At 40.3% G+C, this 19,465-nt stretch overlaps 1 protein-coding gene across 2 annotated transcripts in view; it reads right to left on the reverse strand.

Annotated features, from left to right (window-relative positions):
* Positions 1-1,500, reverse strand: part of ENOX1 (ecto-NOX disulfide-thiol exchanger 1) — a 299,113-nt gene extending 297,613 nt beyond the window's left edge. For both annotated transcript variants that reach the window (XM_014966054.1, XM_014966052.1), the window contains exon 1: positions 1,421-1,500. The gene's annotated coding sequence lies outside the window, so the exon portion shown is untranslated. The remainder of the gene's footprint in view (positions 1-1,420) is intronic.
* Between the last annotated feature and the right edge of the window lie 17,965 nt (positions 1,501-19,465).

Raw genomic sequence — 19,465 nt, forward strand, 5'->3', positions numbered from 1 at the left:
TTTTTTCTGAAGCTCCTCCTTGTCTAAGATCCCACTGCTGCCAATCTCCAGAGACTGAAAATGAATTAAAAAGAGGAGGAAAAAGCAAAAAACCATAGGGAACCAAAATAAAGGAGAAAAAGAGAAAACAAAGCAGAACAAATGAGACCGAAGAAACACACCACAAAGAGAGAATAGAGGCAAAGCAGAGAAGTAAAGGCACATCTACAGATTTGAGAAATATTAAGGAAAAGCAATCAGAAACACTGCTGAGATCTTCTGCACATACTCTGAAAGCATCACTAGACATAGGATTCTCTGACAGGCCTGGATGCAGGTCTGAACATCCAGGAGATCCAGTAGTAACACAGTCATACATTTAGTGATCCAGGCAAGTATTTGACCATGTACATAAAATGGAGACAATGGTTCCTCTTTAGCTTTTGCCAAACAGCTACAGATGCAGCACACTGAAAATATTTTGCATTTTAATTCTTACAGAACAAGCAACTTAGTACTGTGAAAATCCATTTTTGTGGAGGGGTCCCCTACATCAAAAATTGCTCCTGGATTTTATTCCATACAAAGAATTCCATCTCTCCCCCATTATAAATCTCTTCAAAGTTTTTTATACAGATCAAGGTAAGTTCAACTGTTACATCTATATCTTTGAGAAACCTTTTTCCTCTTTAGAGCCGAGACTCAAAAAACCATCTAGGTCTATAAACTCTTTAGAAAGAATAAAACCTTCAAAATCTTCTGTTTCCCTTTCTCCATTGCTAGGAGCTCAGCAGAGTTTCAAGCATCATAAAATGTGACCCGACTTTTAAAAAAGAAATCACCTAAAAATTGCTTTGCTGTATGCAAGAATGTATTTCTGAAACTGCCTGAATATCTTCTGTAAATGTTCCAAGTGAGACACCAGCCTCACTGAAATACTTGAGAAAATTTCCAGGAACTTCAGTGTGCCCAAGCTTTTGACCTTTATGGCCTTTTTCTTCACTATTTAGTCACATTCGTACCTTTACTAACTTTAGGAGTTACAAAGAAAACCAAAGGAAACACAGACAAGAAACCCAGTTAAAGCACAGCCTTAGGCATTGGGGGATCAAGAGTAAATCTAATTCTTCCAACGCAGTGATTTTACCTTCAAAACTTCTTACTTGCTCAGAGACTCACCTTTTTGTTCAGTCTGAAGTTTTTTAAGTTTGTCTACACATTTCTCTTTGAGTAACTGTGAGCATAATGCCCTTCCCAATTTCTGCCACACATTTACCACGTGCTATTGAAAATTCAGCCTGCAAAGATCCATCATACTGTCCCATTCATGGCAGCTGAGATTTATCAAGAGCTTTAAGAAGTTCAGCATTAAACTGTCAACAAAACTCACACACACTCCAAATCATCCAACACAAAACATGAATATATCTATTAAACGTACCTATTTATTGCAGATACTCTCCGAGTTTCAAGAAGTATATAACCAACTCTTCAAGTTCAGAGTCCAAGATCTGAAAAGGAGGTAATATATATTTTTAAAAGTCACTAAAGGTATATGACTTAAGCATATAAAAGAAAAAAAATTATTGTGCAAAATTACTATTTAGAAATGGATTTATGAGCTAGTCCTTCTGAAGTTATCCATCACCTCAGAAATGTTGTGGGTGGTAACAGTGATGGTATGATAATTTATAGGATACTAAATTTAAGATATATAATATTATATCAATTCTCAGGCAATGTCTACGTACAAGTTAAAAATTAGTAGAAAACTCTCAAAACACATCAAATTTTCAAATAGCAATTTTACTACAACAATTTGTAATGAAAGAACAAAACCGACATATTGAATATGCAAAACTGCCAGCGGCATATTAGAAAATATAAATGATTTAGGAAACTACAAGCATCCCTATATACACTTAAGTAATATTCTGCCTTTAGTTTGCAGCAACACAATGGCATGAATAGGGAAACCACATGAAAAATCAAGGATATCATTATATGCATTACCGCTTTCTTGTCCAAAAAATGCTGAACATGACAGTTCTGCCACAGGTGTGAAATTCTAGATGTACATTTTTGTAAGCATATGTACAACACCTAATCACAATTAGTCCCAGAGTCTCTGTAAATTTTCCTGGCGATTTTCACACAGTGACCCTGAGCATAATGCATTTGATAAGTCTAATGTGCTTAAGAAAGCAAAAAAGAGGAGGAGGACGCATCAGGAGAAAGAAACAGGCTCAGCAGACCAAAGAAAGACACAAAGGAGGAAGAAAAGAGGAAAAAATAGTTCATCTGGCCAAATGCACTTGGTACGATCTTTGTTCTGGACAATGACTTCCAAGATGAGCACATCATCTTCACCATCATGAGTACATGCTGTACTGAGTATTTCTGTGGCACCTTTAGCATCTTTGAATTCTGCAGCAGGAAACACTGTTTCACACAGCGCTGCCACGCAGCCACAGCTCTTAAGAAGATTATTAGGAGTCCACATTAGAAAAAGTCTTGCCTCTTTCCTTTCCCCACAATTTTGCCTGAGCTTTTGCCTGCAGCTGCCCCACTGGTACCCACCGCAGGATTCCCAGTGTAGGCCAAGTGAATCACCCCAGTGGAGCTGAGATGAATCAGTTATAGAATAGCCTATACCCACTACGCATCAATGGTCACCTGGCTGGGAGCACCTATGTGCTCCAGCTGAAAAGCCAGCATTTTCTTCTCCAAAGGCTTGGCCAACCGAAGGAGTCCTAGACTCCCTCTGTTCCCTTCTGCGAGCTGGTAATTTTCAAGCAGAGACAAAATGTAAATATCAGCATGGATAATTATTTCATTGCTCATTTGTTGCGAGATAATCAGACAGAAAGATAAGGATTGCTCTGAGAAACAGAAGCAGTAGAAATTTTTATCTAGCAACTACATGAAAGATTCTGCCAATTCTTCTTACAAAAGCAACAGTTCGTTGATTTGTAGCTGCTGCCTAATTTCATGTGCAAGAACAACAGCTACAGAAATCCCTCACTGGTCTTCTCTACATATTTTAAGGCAATCTCTATAAACATGACAACTTCTAGGATTATTTATTCTGGGCACTATGTTGCCATCCCTGTTGTTGATGTCAACTGCAGAGAAGCTCAGATTCCATCACAGAGGCACAAGTAACACCACTACATCTCTGCCCTTTGCATCTCCTACTCAATTCCCCAAAAGAGACTTCCACAATAAGGCATAGGGAAATCACAAAGAGAATGCCATTAAAGTTAATGTGAAAATCAGCCAAATATCGCCTCTAATAGGAGTGAGGGCTATTTACTAGGTAATACCGATAAAAATCTGCAAGATCAGAGGGTGGCCAAAGTTTACCCTTTACTTTCTACTGTTTTTTTTTTACAGTAATGTCCACTGTTTTTTCTGCATTTCCTTCTCCATCAACTAGCCTTGTAAGTTTTTTTTTCCACATACATTCATTCCCCATGCTTTGCTTTCCCCTCTTACCTATCTCCCTCATCTCTTACCATTTTTTGGCTGCATGTTTTCATTTTCACTTGCAAGGCCTCTACAGCTGACTACAAGCAGTCATGTTACCACATGTTGACAGGAGTTACCACCCGTCAGTGACAGAATCACAGAATGATATGGGGTTGGAAGGGACCTCTAGAGATCATCTAGTCCAACCCCCCTGCCAAAGCAGGTCCACCTAGAGCAGGTTGCACAGGAACATGTCCAGGCGGGTTTTGAATGTCTCCAGAGACAGAGACTCCACCACCTCCCTGGGCAGCCTGTTCCAGTGCTCTGCCACCCTCAAAGTGAAGAAGTTCCTCCTCATGTTTAGGTGGAACTTCTTAGGTTCGAGTTTGTGCCCATTTCCTCTTGTCCTGTAACTGGGCACCACTGAAAAAAAGACTGGCCCCAAAGCCAGCACTAACCCCAAAGTTGAAGCACGTTAATCACCTACACACATGCTGTTCCCCAGGTGGAACATCATCAGCTAAGTGACCTTCACGACAGGTAGTGGATTCCAGGGCTGAACTGTCAGGTCCAGCAAAACTTGTGTTGTAAAGGTAACCTTTGAAACACCAACCAGGTGTAAAATTCTACTAATGCAGTAACGCATGAAACGATGTTGCTCAAAGACACATCTCAAGGGATTGTTGACCTGAGAATTTCTTATGACATATTTACAGAGAAACATAATGAATTATTGCATGGCTGAGACAGCTCTGTGACAGAATATATGCAGCCCAAGTTAAGAACAATTGTAAGTAGATGCACACGATTTGCTGTGCATAATGTTGGCAATGGTTATTTGAGAAGTGACCACCCATCTGACTGTTCCAAAAAACCTCATAGATTTGCTAAAAGATGCCAGGGAAAGTTTTTACTTTTAGCATACTTTCTCTCTTTAATAACACCAGCTGTCGCTTTTACATACACACCATGCCCTTCACAGTTATCCCATATTCTGCAAACACTGAAAAACCCCCAAACCCTCCCATAGTTATTAACATCTGCTTCATTTACTGATTCTGACAAACTGAAGGACAAAGGCATGATTTAACAGATTGCTCCGTGTAAAGAAACAACGCAGTTCACGAAAGGATGCATCAAATGCCCCTGTCAGAAAGCTTTACAAAGCACAGCTTAATGAACGTATGCAAATTGCTATAATATATAAAATGCCCGATACCGCCAGCACTAACCCCAAAGTTGAAGCACGTTAATCACCTACACACATGCTGTTCCCCAGGTGGAACATCATCAGCTAAGTGACCTTCACGACAGGTAGTGGATTCCAGGGCTGAACTGTCAGGTCCAGCAAAACTTGTGTTGTAAAGGTAACCTTTGAAACACCAACCAGGTGTAAAATTCTACTAATGCAGTAACGCATGAAACGATGTTGCTCAAAGACACATCTCAAGGGATTGTTGACCTGAGAATTTCTTATGACATATTTACAGAGAAACATAATGAATTATTGCATGGCTGAGACAGCTCTGTGACAGAATATATGCAGCCCAAGTTAAGAACAATTGTAAGTAGATGCACACGATTTGCTGTGCATAATGTTGGCAATGGTTATTTGAGAAGTGACCACCCATCTGACTGTTCCAAAAAACCTCATAGATTTGCTAAAAGATGCCAGGGAAAGTTTTTACTTTTAGCATACTTTCTCTCTTTAATAACACCAGCTGTCGCTTTTACATACACACCATGCCCTTCACAGTTATCCCATATTCTGCAAACACTGAAAAACCCCCAAACCCTCCCATAGTTATTAACATCTGCTTCATTTACTGATTCTGACAAACTGAAGGACAAAGGCATGATTTAACAGATTGCTCCGTGTAAAGAAACAACGCAGTTCACGAAAGGATGCATCAAATGCCCCTGTCAGAAAGCTTTACAAAGCACAGCTTAATGAACGTATGCAAATTGCTATAATATATAAAATGCCCGATACCACTTCAACAAGTAATGTGCTTATGAAATCTATGGAGAACAGTAAGATAGATCAATCTAATTTGTCTTTGAAATAAAGCGATTTGGTTTCCTCCAGATAATTTCAATCTCTTTTTTTTTAATGCCTCGTGGCGTGACAGCAATGCATTACATACAATGAACCACCGCTTTAGACCCGAGAAGATGTAATTATTCAATAGGAAAAGCATTCTGCAACAGACAAACTGGAAGCACACTGGTACACTTCAATATTTTCCTTCAATGTTTTGACATGCTGGCATTTTAAAAAAATTGTTATTTCCAAGCCTTGCTGCATTTAAACGGCTCCTATTTTTTTCACCCTTGCTTGATGTGAGCTTGAAGCCTGCATGTAAGTCAGGCTGATATTTACAGCACGAGGAACTGCTCAGATATGAAAGCACATTAGAAAACAACATGCATCCAGGATGATCACTGCTGTTGCTGTTTTCGACATTATTGATCTAGAGATCTGATCATTTTCTTTTCATCAAGGTAATGAAAGAACGGCTTATGAGCTAAAATGATTTTCGATGAAAAATCCAACATTTTCTAGAGCTTTTTGCCCCCTGACAACTGAAAGTTCTTTTGACCAACTTACTTGGAAAAAAATACGCATTTTCACGGGTTTTTTTGTCAAAGAAGCTAAAATCCACAATCATCCTTTATGAATTTATGGAAAAATAAAGAACTTCTCTAATTATTTACTTGGAAAAAAATACATGGAAAAGAACACGGCATAATAAGTGTATCAGAACCTAGAAGGTGCAGAGATCTTGCCTGATGCAAGATTATTTAGGCTGAGCAGGTGTGAAAAGACAAAGAGGATTGTGAAGTATCATGATTATCTCCTTTTAAGGACCTTTTTTTTTTTTTTCTCTGAAAACATCTGTTGGAGAGTGCATGTAGAGCTAGTGGTGCCTTGGGGCTCACTGTTTCTGTGATGGACGAGGTCCAGGGTGCAGTTTCCCAGTTTTTTTACATGCTCTTTATTTGGCCTACAACTCTCCAGCTGGAGGGTGTCCATCCCATTCTACAGAATTTGAGTTTTCATAGGAAATCAAAGGAACTCTTGGCCTGGGACCACAAAAGGAAAACAAACAAACACCCTTCAGTAACACTCTCTTGGATGGTTCTTGGTTATGTTATGCTAGAAGAATCCCCGATGTAGTAGTCTAATAGCTAAACAGTTTCAACTCTTATTTTGTATCATCCATTATATGTTTCGCGTTACGACAGAAGTAATTGCTGTTACTATCAAAGCTAGACACAAGTTTTGCTCAGTGCCTTAGGCAAAGCAACAAAGTTGGGCAGTACCCAGATCCTCAAATCTCTGCATCACGGGACCACAGTTTCTGCCTTGAGAATTAACTAAACTGTAAAATAAGAGTCCAGGCTAAAGCACTGTGTCAGAAATGCATTGTGATCTCCTAATTTTAAAGGCATTAACTTGTAAAATCCCTTCCATTCTGTTACGCTGAATATTCAGTATGTGTCAGGCACTGTGGAAAACATTTTTATTTCTCTGCAAATGAATATACATTAGACTGCTTATAACATTTTTGTAGAATTGAGTTTGTATCACTGACAATTAAAGGGGTGATATCTTTAAGACTCTGTATCACTTTTAGATGCCAGGTAGCAATATTTAACAAAGCAGACTGTTTTCATTTTTACATCTTTTTTGCATTTAAATTTGCAATATGGTGGGTTCTCTGGTTTCGCATTCAGTCAAAGACTGAAATCTGGCAATAAAGGAGCATGCCAAGCCTTCCTTTATTAAACCTCATTTCTCAGAGTAATTATTTCACGTTCCATCATTACCATCCCTATTCTAAATTTGTTATTTCTAACATAAGCCTAGAAGTACAGAAAAATGTCTCCCCTTTCAACTGTACATCAAGGCCAACAGATTCTCAGTTGATGTAGTTAATAAAGGCAAATTAAGGAAACTCCATGTCACACCTCCTCTCTTATGTCCTGAACCCATATGAAATTATAGAAATTATCGTAAGTAAAATTAAACATTTTAACTTTTCCCTGAAAGAAGGAGGAAAAGATTATTCTTGGGAGTCAATCTTCTTACAGCTCCCCTAAGACACAACATCTAACAGATTTCAGGGTAAAAAAGAGCCTCCTGTACAGACTCCAGTCTCAGTCAAGTAAACCAGCTTCAATAAAGTGTATTAACCTGCACATCATCACTGACAAAATTACAGTCAGGTTGTGTGCAATGGGGTGTGCTACATGATCATGCACTAAAACATTTTTTTTTGGTTGTTACTTTGGGGCTTTTTTTCCATCGGGGACATCAGTGTTTAAAGTCAGGGCACGCTGCTTTAACAAAATGGGTGGGAAGCAGAACCAGTCCACCCAGTCCCACATCCCTACCTGCTAGCAGCCCCCTGCCACCCATCGCAGGGAGAATGTAACACCCACTGCAGTGAGGGTGTTCACCCATCGCTGTCACAAGGTACCTCTACAGGACAGCAGTGTCACCAATAGCAAAAGCAAATGCTTCTGGGACTATCCTGAACTGACAGCGAGGTAGACTAGAAAGTGAAGTCCTTTCTTTGATTAGCTTCTTGGAGAGCTAGTACTAACCCATGCTCCCTGTTGAAAAAAGGAAAGTGAGAAGTTTTGTAAGAACGTAGACTTTTTTCTACTCAAAGAAAGCTAATTTCTAATGGCTGAAAATGCACTATGGGAAATGGGAAAATGCTCTAAAGTCTGTCTCAAAAGAAGCATCCAAGATGCAAAGACTCCCAACCCAAAATATTTCTGTGAAAGTACAAGGTATTGAGCAACTTTATCGTGGCAGGCACTTCTGAAGGGAAAGGGTCCTCACCTGCCCCGACACAGGCAGAAAAGACCCACAACACGGCTACTGTTTTTGGTTTGACAACACAGAGCTGAATCTCTATGGAGGGTCTGAGATATGCAGAAAAGTGCTGTCACCATTGCAGTCCAGAGGCTGCAATAGAAACTGTGTGAGGAAATACATACCTTTTTTTTTTTTTCTCTTTTAAAAGAAAGGCAGAAGCACGAAGCTGCATTATTTCATCGCAGTGAAAGACTGTGTCAGCAGCTGAATGTAACAGACGCAATAAATCTCTAACCCTTCCCTTCTTTAACTACAGTGACAACTGCTGGGAAATCCCCGTTCAGATAATCACAGGGAATGCAAAAAGGGATTCCAGTAAATTGAATATAGATCACACTTTTCAAGAGTAAGACCTGTTGAGGACATCATGGGGAAGTTCAGCATGCCCATGACATTCAGTTGTCCTGGAAGGCCCTTAAATAATAACCAGCACCACAATATTTGAAGATTATTATACCTCATTCCCGCAGAAATGGAGGAACCATTCAGAAGTAGCCACCAGTGAAGTCCAGCCTCAGAAATCACAGGTGGGTCAAAAAATCCATAGAAGAAACAAGAAGACCATCATGTCCTCCTTGCAATGGACATATATTGTTAACGGGTACCAGCTGCAATTCACAGGTGTTTGCTCACATCACTTTTAGAAACACAGAAAAGAAAGGCCAATATTCCCTCTGGCTCAGGAGAAAAAACAGAAGCTGGAGCTGTGAAAAGGAGCAGGATCAAACAACTTGAGAGGAGTCCAGACAGCCTTTTTAAGCAGTCAGTCATGCCTCCTGCTAGAAGTGGAAGACAGGCACCAAGATGTCATTCTCTGAAAAGGCAGAAATAATGAGGAATATCTTATCAAGATAAGGATTATTAGCAGACAGGCTAGTGGCAGAATTAGTTCTCCACAGTCATGATAAAACAGTATTAGGAAAGCAGAGCAACTTTAAGGAGAGGTAGCTAAAAATACCTGCCCAACACACACTCCTCCTTGTCCTTCTCATCTCCAGTATGGTGATGCTTCAAAGGTAAATGTCCCAACAGACAACCCTGTCTGTCTGCTAGTGTCAAGATGAAGCACTGTACGCTGTGGCAGGCCTGTAGTCTCTGAGGGTTGTGTGTCTGTACGAATAGCTGCATTTTGTTCCAGTTACTGTGAATTAGGAGCAGAACCCCGTTGCCTGGCAAGCTTTCAGCACAGGCTCCAGCTGGGAAGAGTCTGGGTACAGTGCTTGGGCTGTAGCATTGAAGGAATACACTACACAGAAGGACGAACTGGATCTTGTCTTCCTGATCTTCCTGTGTCCATGAGGGCCACACAGGGTCTGTTCCACGGAGTCACATGCACACCACATCATCCCTTCCTAACATCACCACCAAGAGACCAAGACCAATATCCCAAACGTGTTTTGCCAGACCCCCACTTCAAGGGTCCGGCAACAGCAAGGCATTTCTTACACTGACCTCTCAGACTGGGACCTTCCAGCATCTGTTAGTAAACAGTACAATCTACCAACCACTGGATTAAACATAATATAGGTGATAGAGCAAACACATGAAGAGTGGACAGTCTCCTTTCTAGCTCGTTTGGTAACACTATGGCTTCATATTGCATGCTCCTTCTTTTTTTTTTTTGTTAACATCTCTAAATGCTTCTATGCATTCTCACAAAATCTTCCCTAAATTTACCAAATTCCGTCTTCAAGTTACTTTGGTTTTCCATTCAACTAATGCATTTGGAGCTTATTCCAGAACTTCACCTCTTGGGATGCTTGAAAAATTTTTTTAATTTGCAGTCTAAATTCATTCAGGACTAATTAATAAACATACTATCTTGCACTGATATCATCCTTCAATTTCAGCAGTTCTCCTCCCTCCCTGGTGTTTCTCCTCCAAAGGCATTTAGAACAAAGTTTTTTCCTGGATATTATATACCAATTATAGGAAATAGAGGCTTAGCATATTTTGTCCGAAAGTCTGTCAGAAGGTAACCATCCACTGGGAAAATATATAAAATATATTTTTTTTACTAATGAACATAAGACACACTCTGATTTATTTTCCTAGTTACTCTAGTATAAACCAGGAATTATTATATCTGCATGGAGAGCAAACTATAACCTATGGCTAGCCAAGAGGCAAGAACTGCATCTAAGCAGGCATCTGTCTAGGGCTGCAGTTAGGATCTGGAGCACTAAGCTGTCAGTGAAGAATGAATACCTAATAAATAGAGGCTGGGAGAGCAGCAGGCATCTGTCATGCAAGAACCACCTTGTTAGAGGCCTCAGAAAGTGAAAGATGTTGATCATCGACTTCCTCCAGCCAAAAGAGACCTGAAAACTAATGTATCTGGCATCTAGGTCTTCTACTCTCTAGGTAAATGCTGCACCTGCTTCAGTTCAGACTGGACATTAGGAAAAGGTTCTTGACTGAAAGGGGAAGGTCATCGATCACTGGAACAGGCTCCCTAGGGAAGTGGTCACAGCACCAAGCCTTTCAGAGTTCAAGGAGCATCTGGAATGATGCTCTTAGTCATATGGGTTGATTTTAGGTTGTCCTGCAAGGAGCAGGGAGTTGGACTCGATGATTGCTGTGGGTCCATTCCAACTTGACATATTCTATGATCCTATGTCTATACAAAAGCAATTTTATCCACCCTCTCCTTTTCAATGTAATCATGAGAGTTTTGTGTTGAATTCTAATGCCATTCAAATGTTTTAGGAATGGTCTCAGGACACAAAATGCATCTAACCTCTCTGAGGGCCAATGCACCTTGCTGCCATCTCCAAGCTCTGGTGGCATTGCCATGGAGAGCACCAAGATTTCTCACTTCTTTGAACCATGATGTCTGAACATCTGCAGACCCTACCTTTAAATACCCAAGGAAGTGTGAGGTCCAGGACAGAAGGATTGATCCATGTATATCAGGTGGCCCTCCAGCACAGCTGTTCTGTGCTGATCTCCAAGGCTTCAGCACCTAGAGGGGATTTGTCTCACTAACTGCACATGTCAATATCTGAGCTCATCACCTTGGGCTACCCTTAATTGAGAGAGAGAAATAGGTGCCTCTAGGGCTCAATTCCTCTCGTCCTAATGCGGATAGCTAAAATAGCTGAGATGAATTGCACCCAACTATAGGGTCCAATGATCATAAAAGGAATCTAGGGACAGTAGCTTTGATGTGGGCACTTACGCTGTAGATAATCCAAGGTAGTTGAGACAAATCTTACTGCTGAAGTCTGCCTCAGGAGAGCTAGCGGTCAGACAGATCTAAAGTCACAAACAGGTTCAAAGGATGGCTTTTCAATGACACCGTGATCTAATCTGTAAGTCTTTATTCAGTCCAGCCTTTTCTTGTTGAATTTTAAATAGAAGAATTTGAGATTTGGCTCAATGATAGCAGTAATAAAAGTCATCATTAATCTAGGAATACTGATATATGAGAAAATATTACAATAACTAAATATGTATAGCTTGACTAAAGCCACTATTGAAAGAGAAATATGATAATTATCTACATCCTCTGGAAGGATGCACACAGTAAGGATTTTTTTTTAATAGGGATTTTCAGGAAACTATAGCTAAGAGTAATGTGATTATACTGAGCAAAGTAAAAATTAGGCTGACAGGGAAAAAATTCCTAATAATGAAGTGTATTCTATTGTAGAATAATCTTCCAAAGGAAATTGGCTGAAGTCCAATCACATCTAAAGCCAACTGGACGAAGATCCACAGAGAACAATCCTGCATTAGCTGCAAGATGGACTAGATGACTCAACAGCACTTTTTCATTTTTAAATTCCTATCATTCCGCTGTATGAAATAATCCAATAAGCCAAAGGGAAGAGGGAAATAGGCTTAGCAACAACTGCACAGCCGTCTCTTCTCCAAAGCCTGCATGCTGCAATCAGTGGGTCTTGCACTGATTGCACTGAGGGAAGCAACATCTGTATGTGGTCAGAGTATCGTGTTAATTCCATGCTACGAAGTCGTATGCTTGATGTACCCTGCTCCCCCTTGTTCCACTCCTTAATAAAATAACATTACCAGAAGAATCGACCCTGTGTTGTAAATGTATCAATCATGATTTTTGCTGCACCAGCTACTCATAATTGGTTTAAGCTTCCTTGATCTCAGATGCCAAGTGGTGTTAAACAAAACACAAAAAATAAATAGCCTGTAGGCACATATTTCCACTGAAATAATCTTGCCACATGTTGATCTACAAGGAGTAGGGTAACAATGTTTTCTTAAAGTTATGATACTCATTTTTAAAGCCGTGCAATAGTTTACTCTATTTTGAAGAGGCTTTGACATTTTATGGCTAAAATATCTTGCTGAGAGTCTGTGTTACTATACTCTGTTTTCTGTTATACTTCAGCCACAAATAACAGAAGTCTTCTTAAAGAATGACTATTCAATTTAATTGTGGATTTGGTTTTCCTCTCAAGGGAATATTAGATGGTCTTAACAATATATATATATAAATACTTTCTGAAGAAAGTGCTTTCAAGTGTAACACTAGCTTTCTACAACCTATTGCAACTCCACTTTTCCCACAGCAATCGCAGTCTGCAACGCAGACCAAACCTCTTCTACCCACTTCATGGAGAGGTCTGAGAATTCAGAGAATGTAATGAGGATGTAGAGAAGGGGATAACTTTTTTTAAAAAAAGATTTTAAAATAACATCATCATTTGAAGAACAGATCTGCATACCATAGGGTTTTTTTGGTTGTTTTGTTGTTGTTGTTGGGGTGGTTTTTTTGTTTGTGTGGGTGTTTTTTTGCCTCAAGTGCTCAATTAAGCATACAACAGCAGAGACGGGATTTCTGTTTTTCAAAAGAAGGAATATTAATGGAAATCTATGTCTGCATAACAAAACAGTGATCAACAGCTCACAGCTTCCACCACTGACTCTGAGTTATTCACATAATTTCTCCTTGATTTCTTCCCCTTATCCAATGAACTTGCCAAACCGGAATCTAGATCGCTATTTTCCTACCTTCTTTCCTTTGTCAAAGGAGTTAAGAGAAACCAAATATTAGAATCTTTAACATGTCAGATCCTTCTAAATTTTTCCTTCTCTCTTGTCCTAAGATAGTAAGAAACATAAAACATAAATTACCCTTCTACTGTTACAGCTGCTAATTCCCACTCCTGGTGACAAAATTGAGGCAATGAAGTGGCAGCCGTGTCCCTGCAGTCCACCTGCTCCTGAAACCGAGATTGCCTTAGTAAAGGTGACCCATTGCTTTTAATTTAGGTCTGAACCTATGCCGAGAGGAAAACTGGCTGCCGCAGTCTAGTTCAAAGGGGTTGGACACACACTGCTGCGGGACAGTGTTCAAAGAAGAGGCTGAGATGCAGTAAAAGATGGAAGGTAATCAGCAGGAAGGCTCTGGAGGCCAAGAGGCAGGGCTGTGGACCGCAGGGGTGCTGGTACACAACAGGGGTAGGAAAAACAGCAGAAGCAAAAGGGGGCCCATATGAAGCAGCATTTTATCACCCCCAAAATGACCATGAGGCAGAAGACATTGCCTGCCAGGAAACCCTAAAGATGTGAGCAGCTCCTTTCATCCTGCAGCGTTCTGGGCAACCTGGGCAGTGCTCTGTACGCGAACCCAGCAACAAAGTCTCTGCTGCTGCCCTTGGGCTTCTTTTCTGCTTGATGTCTAAGCAAAGAAAAAAACAAATTCCAAAACCAGGGTATGATGAGACAGAGGAATGGAAAAGCTGATTAAAGCGTTTTCCAAATCCCACACAGAGGGGCAGATCAAGGGAGAATTGGAAGGAATATTTTTAAATTATTTTTAGGAAATTATCATCCAATTTAAGAAATTGGCTGTATAATACTTAACTCAGACAGCTATTTCTAATTATGATATTTTAACCAAAAGCTAACCTCGCTATAATTTTTCACTGATTTACAACATTTAAATAATTATGAAAAAAAAATGGAGAGGAAATATTATATTTCTGTTTTAACTAAATGGGTAAGAATCAAACATAGAAAACTAATCACATGTAAGGACAACACAAAGCTCAGCTTGAAGGGTGGCTTTTTCCAGCAGTTAGTGGGACTGTCAACACAGCAAAGATGCTATGACATCTAAATACCTTCACAGCTTTACAGCAGAGTTAACTACTTGATTTCTTTGTCCAGCTTTGCTTTGCTCTTTTAAAAGACATGTGGCCAGGCAGCAGCCATGAAGGATACACGATTTCCTAATGAAGGTTTCTGGAGTTACATGGGAATATCTGGAGAGAGGAATGATTTAATGATGGAGTACGTTCAGACACAGGGTAGGGAAGGGAGAGATGGCTGTTCCTGCAGAGATGAGCAGGGAGCAAACTCACAGCATGGCTCCAGAGGTGACAGAAAGAAAGGGACTTCGCTCATGGAGATCTTCCACTGAGGGTTTCACAGCGTCTGTGGTTAAACTTGAGAGCTGCAGGCTGGAAAGAAAGACCAGAGGAAAAGACTCTCCCAAAGAGACCACCTGCAGGGGGGCAGCCCTGTTTTCAGCCCCTTTTTTTTCAGGCTGTCATTCATAGCAGGTCACAGTTTTCTCTATTAAGAGTAATTTGGTTCTAGTTTAGTATCATGAACTGTAACACTCAGCATTGGGAATCAGAAGTTTGGCGGGGGTCGTTGATTCAGTGTGCTCACTTTTAGGAAACTGAAACTGCCTGATACGAAGTCCTGCCACAAGCTCAGGTTATTACTGAAAAGTTAATGGAAAATGGAAAGAAACTGCAAAAAAATAATACCTTGTTATTCAACTGAAATGAATAACTTGAAAGTCAGGAAAAGCATTTTGGGGCTTGGGATTTTGTACACTAACATTTAATAGTCCTACTGCAGCAGGGACTCCAGGGGAACAGGTGGTGAAATAGGAAGGAAGAACCAGGACAATGATAAGAGCATGGAGCAGTTCTACTTGTTTCAGGGTAAGTGAAAGGAGATGGAGATGGAGAAAGCAGAGAAGGATCTGAATTAAAGGTGCACTTTTCAACATCAAATTATTTCCCACCCCCTCACAGGCACAGTGAGAGAAGTTGCAGGAAATGAAAATGCATGAAGATCGGGAAGAAAAGCTTTCTGTATTCTTAAAATCTTCTGATTTAGGGGTTGAGTCTTGATTTTTAAGCTTCAATTGCTATCAGTGGCACCTTTCTTGTTTTCCTTTGAGACGCACATCTTAAGCTACTGTCCTGAGGACTCTTGCAAGGAGTTTGGATGGTTTTGAGTTTTGGGGGTGAGGGAGACTAAAGGGAGTAGAATGAGAGGATCATCTTTAGAAAGTATTCATACATGTCTGCAGTGTGTCCCAAGAGTTTTTAGGGACTAAGGCTTTTTATGTCTAGCAGGTGACACGCTCAGATCCTTGCAAAGCCGAAATGCTCCTGGGCTCCCCCTCCACTGCATAACATTACGCTGAGCAAATGTAACAATTACAGGCCTTCATAAAACTAGAAACACTTACAAAAAGATAACAAAATTTGCTTGGCATTCTCAATTAGAAGAAAAGGAGACTAATTCATCATAAATGAGACTCTTAAATGTGCTATAACTACGCACAAAAATCCAGCAAGTTTACATGCATTAATTGTTGCCACAATGTTGAAGTGTCTGTGAGTGCAATTGCATTACCCAATTAAGCCCCAAATTGTCAAATTTATTCACGCAGTGCAGGCATATCATATTTTAAAATGATCCCAATCAGTTAGATAATACTCCCTTTCTGCACATGAAACCATTCAACACTTGAAAGGAAAAAAATCTTTCCAGTTTTCCTTCAGATCCCAGGTGGGTTGGATGTTTCATCTTAAACCTCCCTAAAACACATAGGACTAAATATTGAAAGCATTGAACAGATTTTATAATTCAGAAAACAGGGGTCTGGAGGCACAGATCTCACAACCTCATCAAGAGCAAAAGCCTAGGTTTTTTAACCACCACACCCACTGCAAACTTAAAATATCACATCATGGTCCTCCTGGGTTAGATTCCTCTACGAGTTCAGGTAAAGGGAAACAGGTTGTACACAAAGTGTGAAATTTCAAATACGTGTAACTAATCAAGACTAATCATAAATACAGAAGACTAGAGTCCCATCTTGCACTTAGGAAAGAAAGGCACAGCCCAGCACACCATTTTTGAAGGATTTACATCCCAAGCACACAATCCTGAGACAAAAATATAGCATTTTCACATGACTGAAAGAGACCTTCTAGCCACTAATAACACCAGTTTAAATTTTAATGGGGCTGTTCTGAAGAAAAATAATTAACATATGGTTGATTTCCCATGTATTAGAGAAAACAGTAATAGCAACTAAATCAGTATCTTCTGTAGCATGGCATAATTTCAGCTGTCTTGGTCATGATGAGTTGTGTGGCTGATTCATCCCACAGACATGCATCACATAATGAGAATGAACACAAATCGTTTGCAATGTCAAGGATTAAATTTTATCTAACACAGAGGACATACGACCATATTATGAGGGACTACCTAGAAAGCAGCAGTCAGCCAATCATTACCTCTTTGAGTCACAGAAAATCCCTGACAGGTGGTTAATTGATAATACTGTATCACGAGACAATCTCTACGCTGTCGGCTTGATTGCTAGACTTCAAGTGAGGGCACATAACTTGGCTTTTCACAGCTCCTGAGTTCAAGGTGTCATTCTGGACATGTGCTTTACAAGCCCTGGATCCCTGCAGAGTTAAATTCTTATCAGAAGTTTTTATCTGGTACAAAAGGGGCTCAAAGCTCTGGCAATGCCATAGAGAACTTTTTTGGAATGCTGTGTTCTACCAATGATGGCCACCAACACAGCACTAGTAGATGTCAAAGAAAAATCAGGATACTGAATCTACCTGAGAAGCTCTTTTCAGGACCTGCTAGACGATCATAGAATCACAGAATGGTTAGAGTTGGAAGGGAGCTGAAAGATCATCGAGTTCCAACCCCCCTGCTATGGGCAGGGACACCTCCCATCAGACCAGGTTGCTCAACGCACCATCCAGCCTGGCCTTGAACACCTCCAGGAATGAGGCATCCACAAATTCTCTGGGCAACCCATTCCAGTGTCTCACCACCATCACAGTAAAGAATTTCTTCCTGATATCTAATCTAAATCTCCCTTTCAGTTAAAAACCACTACCCCTTGTCCTGTAACTACAGTTCCTGATAAAGAGTGCCTCCCCATCTCTCCTGTAGGCCCCCTTTAAGTACTCAATGGCTGCTATAAAGTCTCGTTGTAGCATTTAGAGACACTATAAGGTCTCCTTATGATGTTTAGAAATGTTAGCTGAAATAAACAAAATAGGGAAATGATTAATGGCATCAAGTCTGGTAGGTGGGTTCTTATCCTGGCAGACACTTGGCAGACTGTGGGTTCGACTTAGTCACAAAAGCAGGATGTGGAGAAGCCAAATCAGATAACAAAAAAAGTCTGCAAAACACATGCCTCTACTTGGGATCATATTTATTAACATAGCCACTCAAGCAGCCTTATTCTTAGAACAAGAACTAAAATAAACGGAACAATCCCAGCTGTCAAGAATACCTCCAATTAATCATGAGGTTTCCTGTATTTCTAGAAAAACAGAGGCATCTGAACTACCATCTAGGTACCCTCTATATTCAGTGGAGTAAAACAAGGAGCTTATGGCAACTGGACTCCTGACTGAGATGGCTGGTTAAAGACCTAGGGGTGGATGGAGCAAATCCAAGCTGTTGCTGCATCCCATTTCCATACAGCGTGGGGGTAGATAGGTAATGCCAAAATGCAAGGCAAAACATCGCTGGGCTGAATCACTCTCTGAAGCTGCTCTCTTGGCTGCATGGGCAGAACAGGCACCTAACTAACATCTGTAGGATCAGATCTGGATTCATCCCACCTCCATCTTGGCACAGGAGACTCACTATACAAATTTAGCATGCCAAAGGATTAATCTACCCATCATTTAACTCAGATGTCCATAAAATGATTGTTGGGGTTGAGAAAATATGAGTGGCATGGTAGACAAACTCCTGCTTCCATCAATCAGCTTTTCATTAACATCATTCATCCTGTCCTCTTTATTCTGAATAAAATCTGCATTCTCTCTTTACCATGCAAATACCTCTTACATAATAAATACCGCAAAACAATAAATCCTTCAGTGTCCCTTTTTCCTTGTTGGGAAACTGTCTGTGCACTGCTTTATGCTGAAAAGATTTTTCAGACCTCAGCACACACGTAAACTGTAATATTTCCTTCCTGTGCAAGAGTATCTGAAGATTGTCTTTTTCATTTTCACCCCAGTAAGAGAAGGCATTAACCTCCACGATCTTCAGCTCTACCTGCTGGGCTGTGAATCTTTGCACTGATGAAGGCTCCTCCTACGATTGTCCTAGTTAGGAGAAGCCAATTTTAGACCTTTCTCCAAAATGAATGAGGTGTGAATGGTGAGTTGTTTGGGGAGGGGTTTTTTTGGGTTTTTTTTCCTCTCCGGTTCCCAAAAGGATTTTCATATACCACTTAGGGAAAGAGAACGAAAAAAGAAGATTAAAAATGGCTTTTAACCATAGAAACAACGTATAAAAAGAAAATAACCTTGAACTGCTTTCTTCTAGAAGTTCTGCCACAAGCAGGAAGTGTCATCCTCCCTTCTCCTCCTGGAAAAGGGATGCAGTTCAGAAATAAAAACCAAGCTTGGACCCATCTCTAATTTTCATTCATCCATTCTCAAACAATTTGCCTGTACACTGAAGGAAACACTAAAAATCTCTGTGTGCATGTGAAGGCAACCATCTGTAAGCAAAGGACATTATCCGAGTGTAAAAAAGAAAAGGCAACAGGAGGATCTGCTCCTGTAGTAATTACTGTCTGCTGTAACAGTGTAATTTTGAGTTGTCAAAACTTGGGACCTAAAATAACCCCCTCCATGTTTTCTTCAAGGCTTTCCTGTGTCCAACTACTCCTCTTCCAAATTGCCTTCATAAATTCGGGTTCCTCCACAGCCTTGTTACTGAGTTTCAGAGAAAATACTCTATGCCAGAGAGCCAGATTTTCATATGCGTCTCCAAGACAGTTCCTTATCCTGCATTATTACCTCCTCTACTGTAAGAACACTG

Source organism: Calidris pugnax, unplaced genomic scaffold, assembly GCF_001431845.1.
Source record: "Calidris pugnax isolate Ruff unplaced genomic scaffold, ASM143184v1 scaffold20, whole genome shotgun sequence".
NCBI lineage: Eukaryota > Metazoa > Chordata > Aves > Charadriiformes > Scolopacidae > Calidris > Calidris pugnax.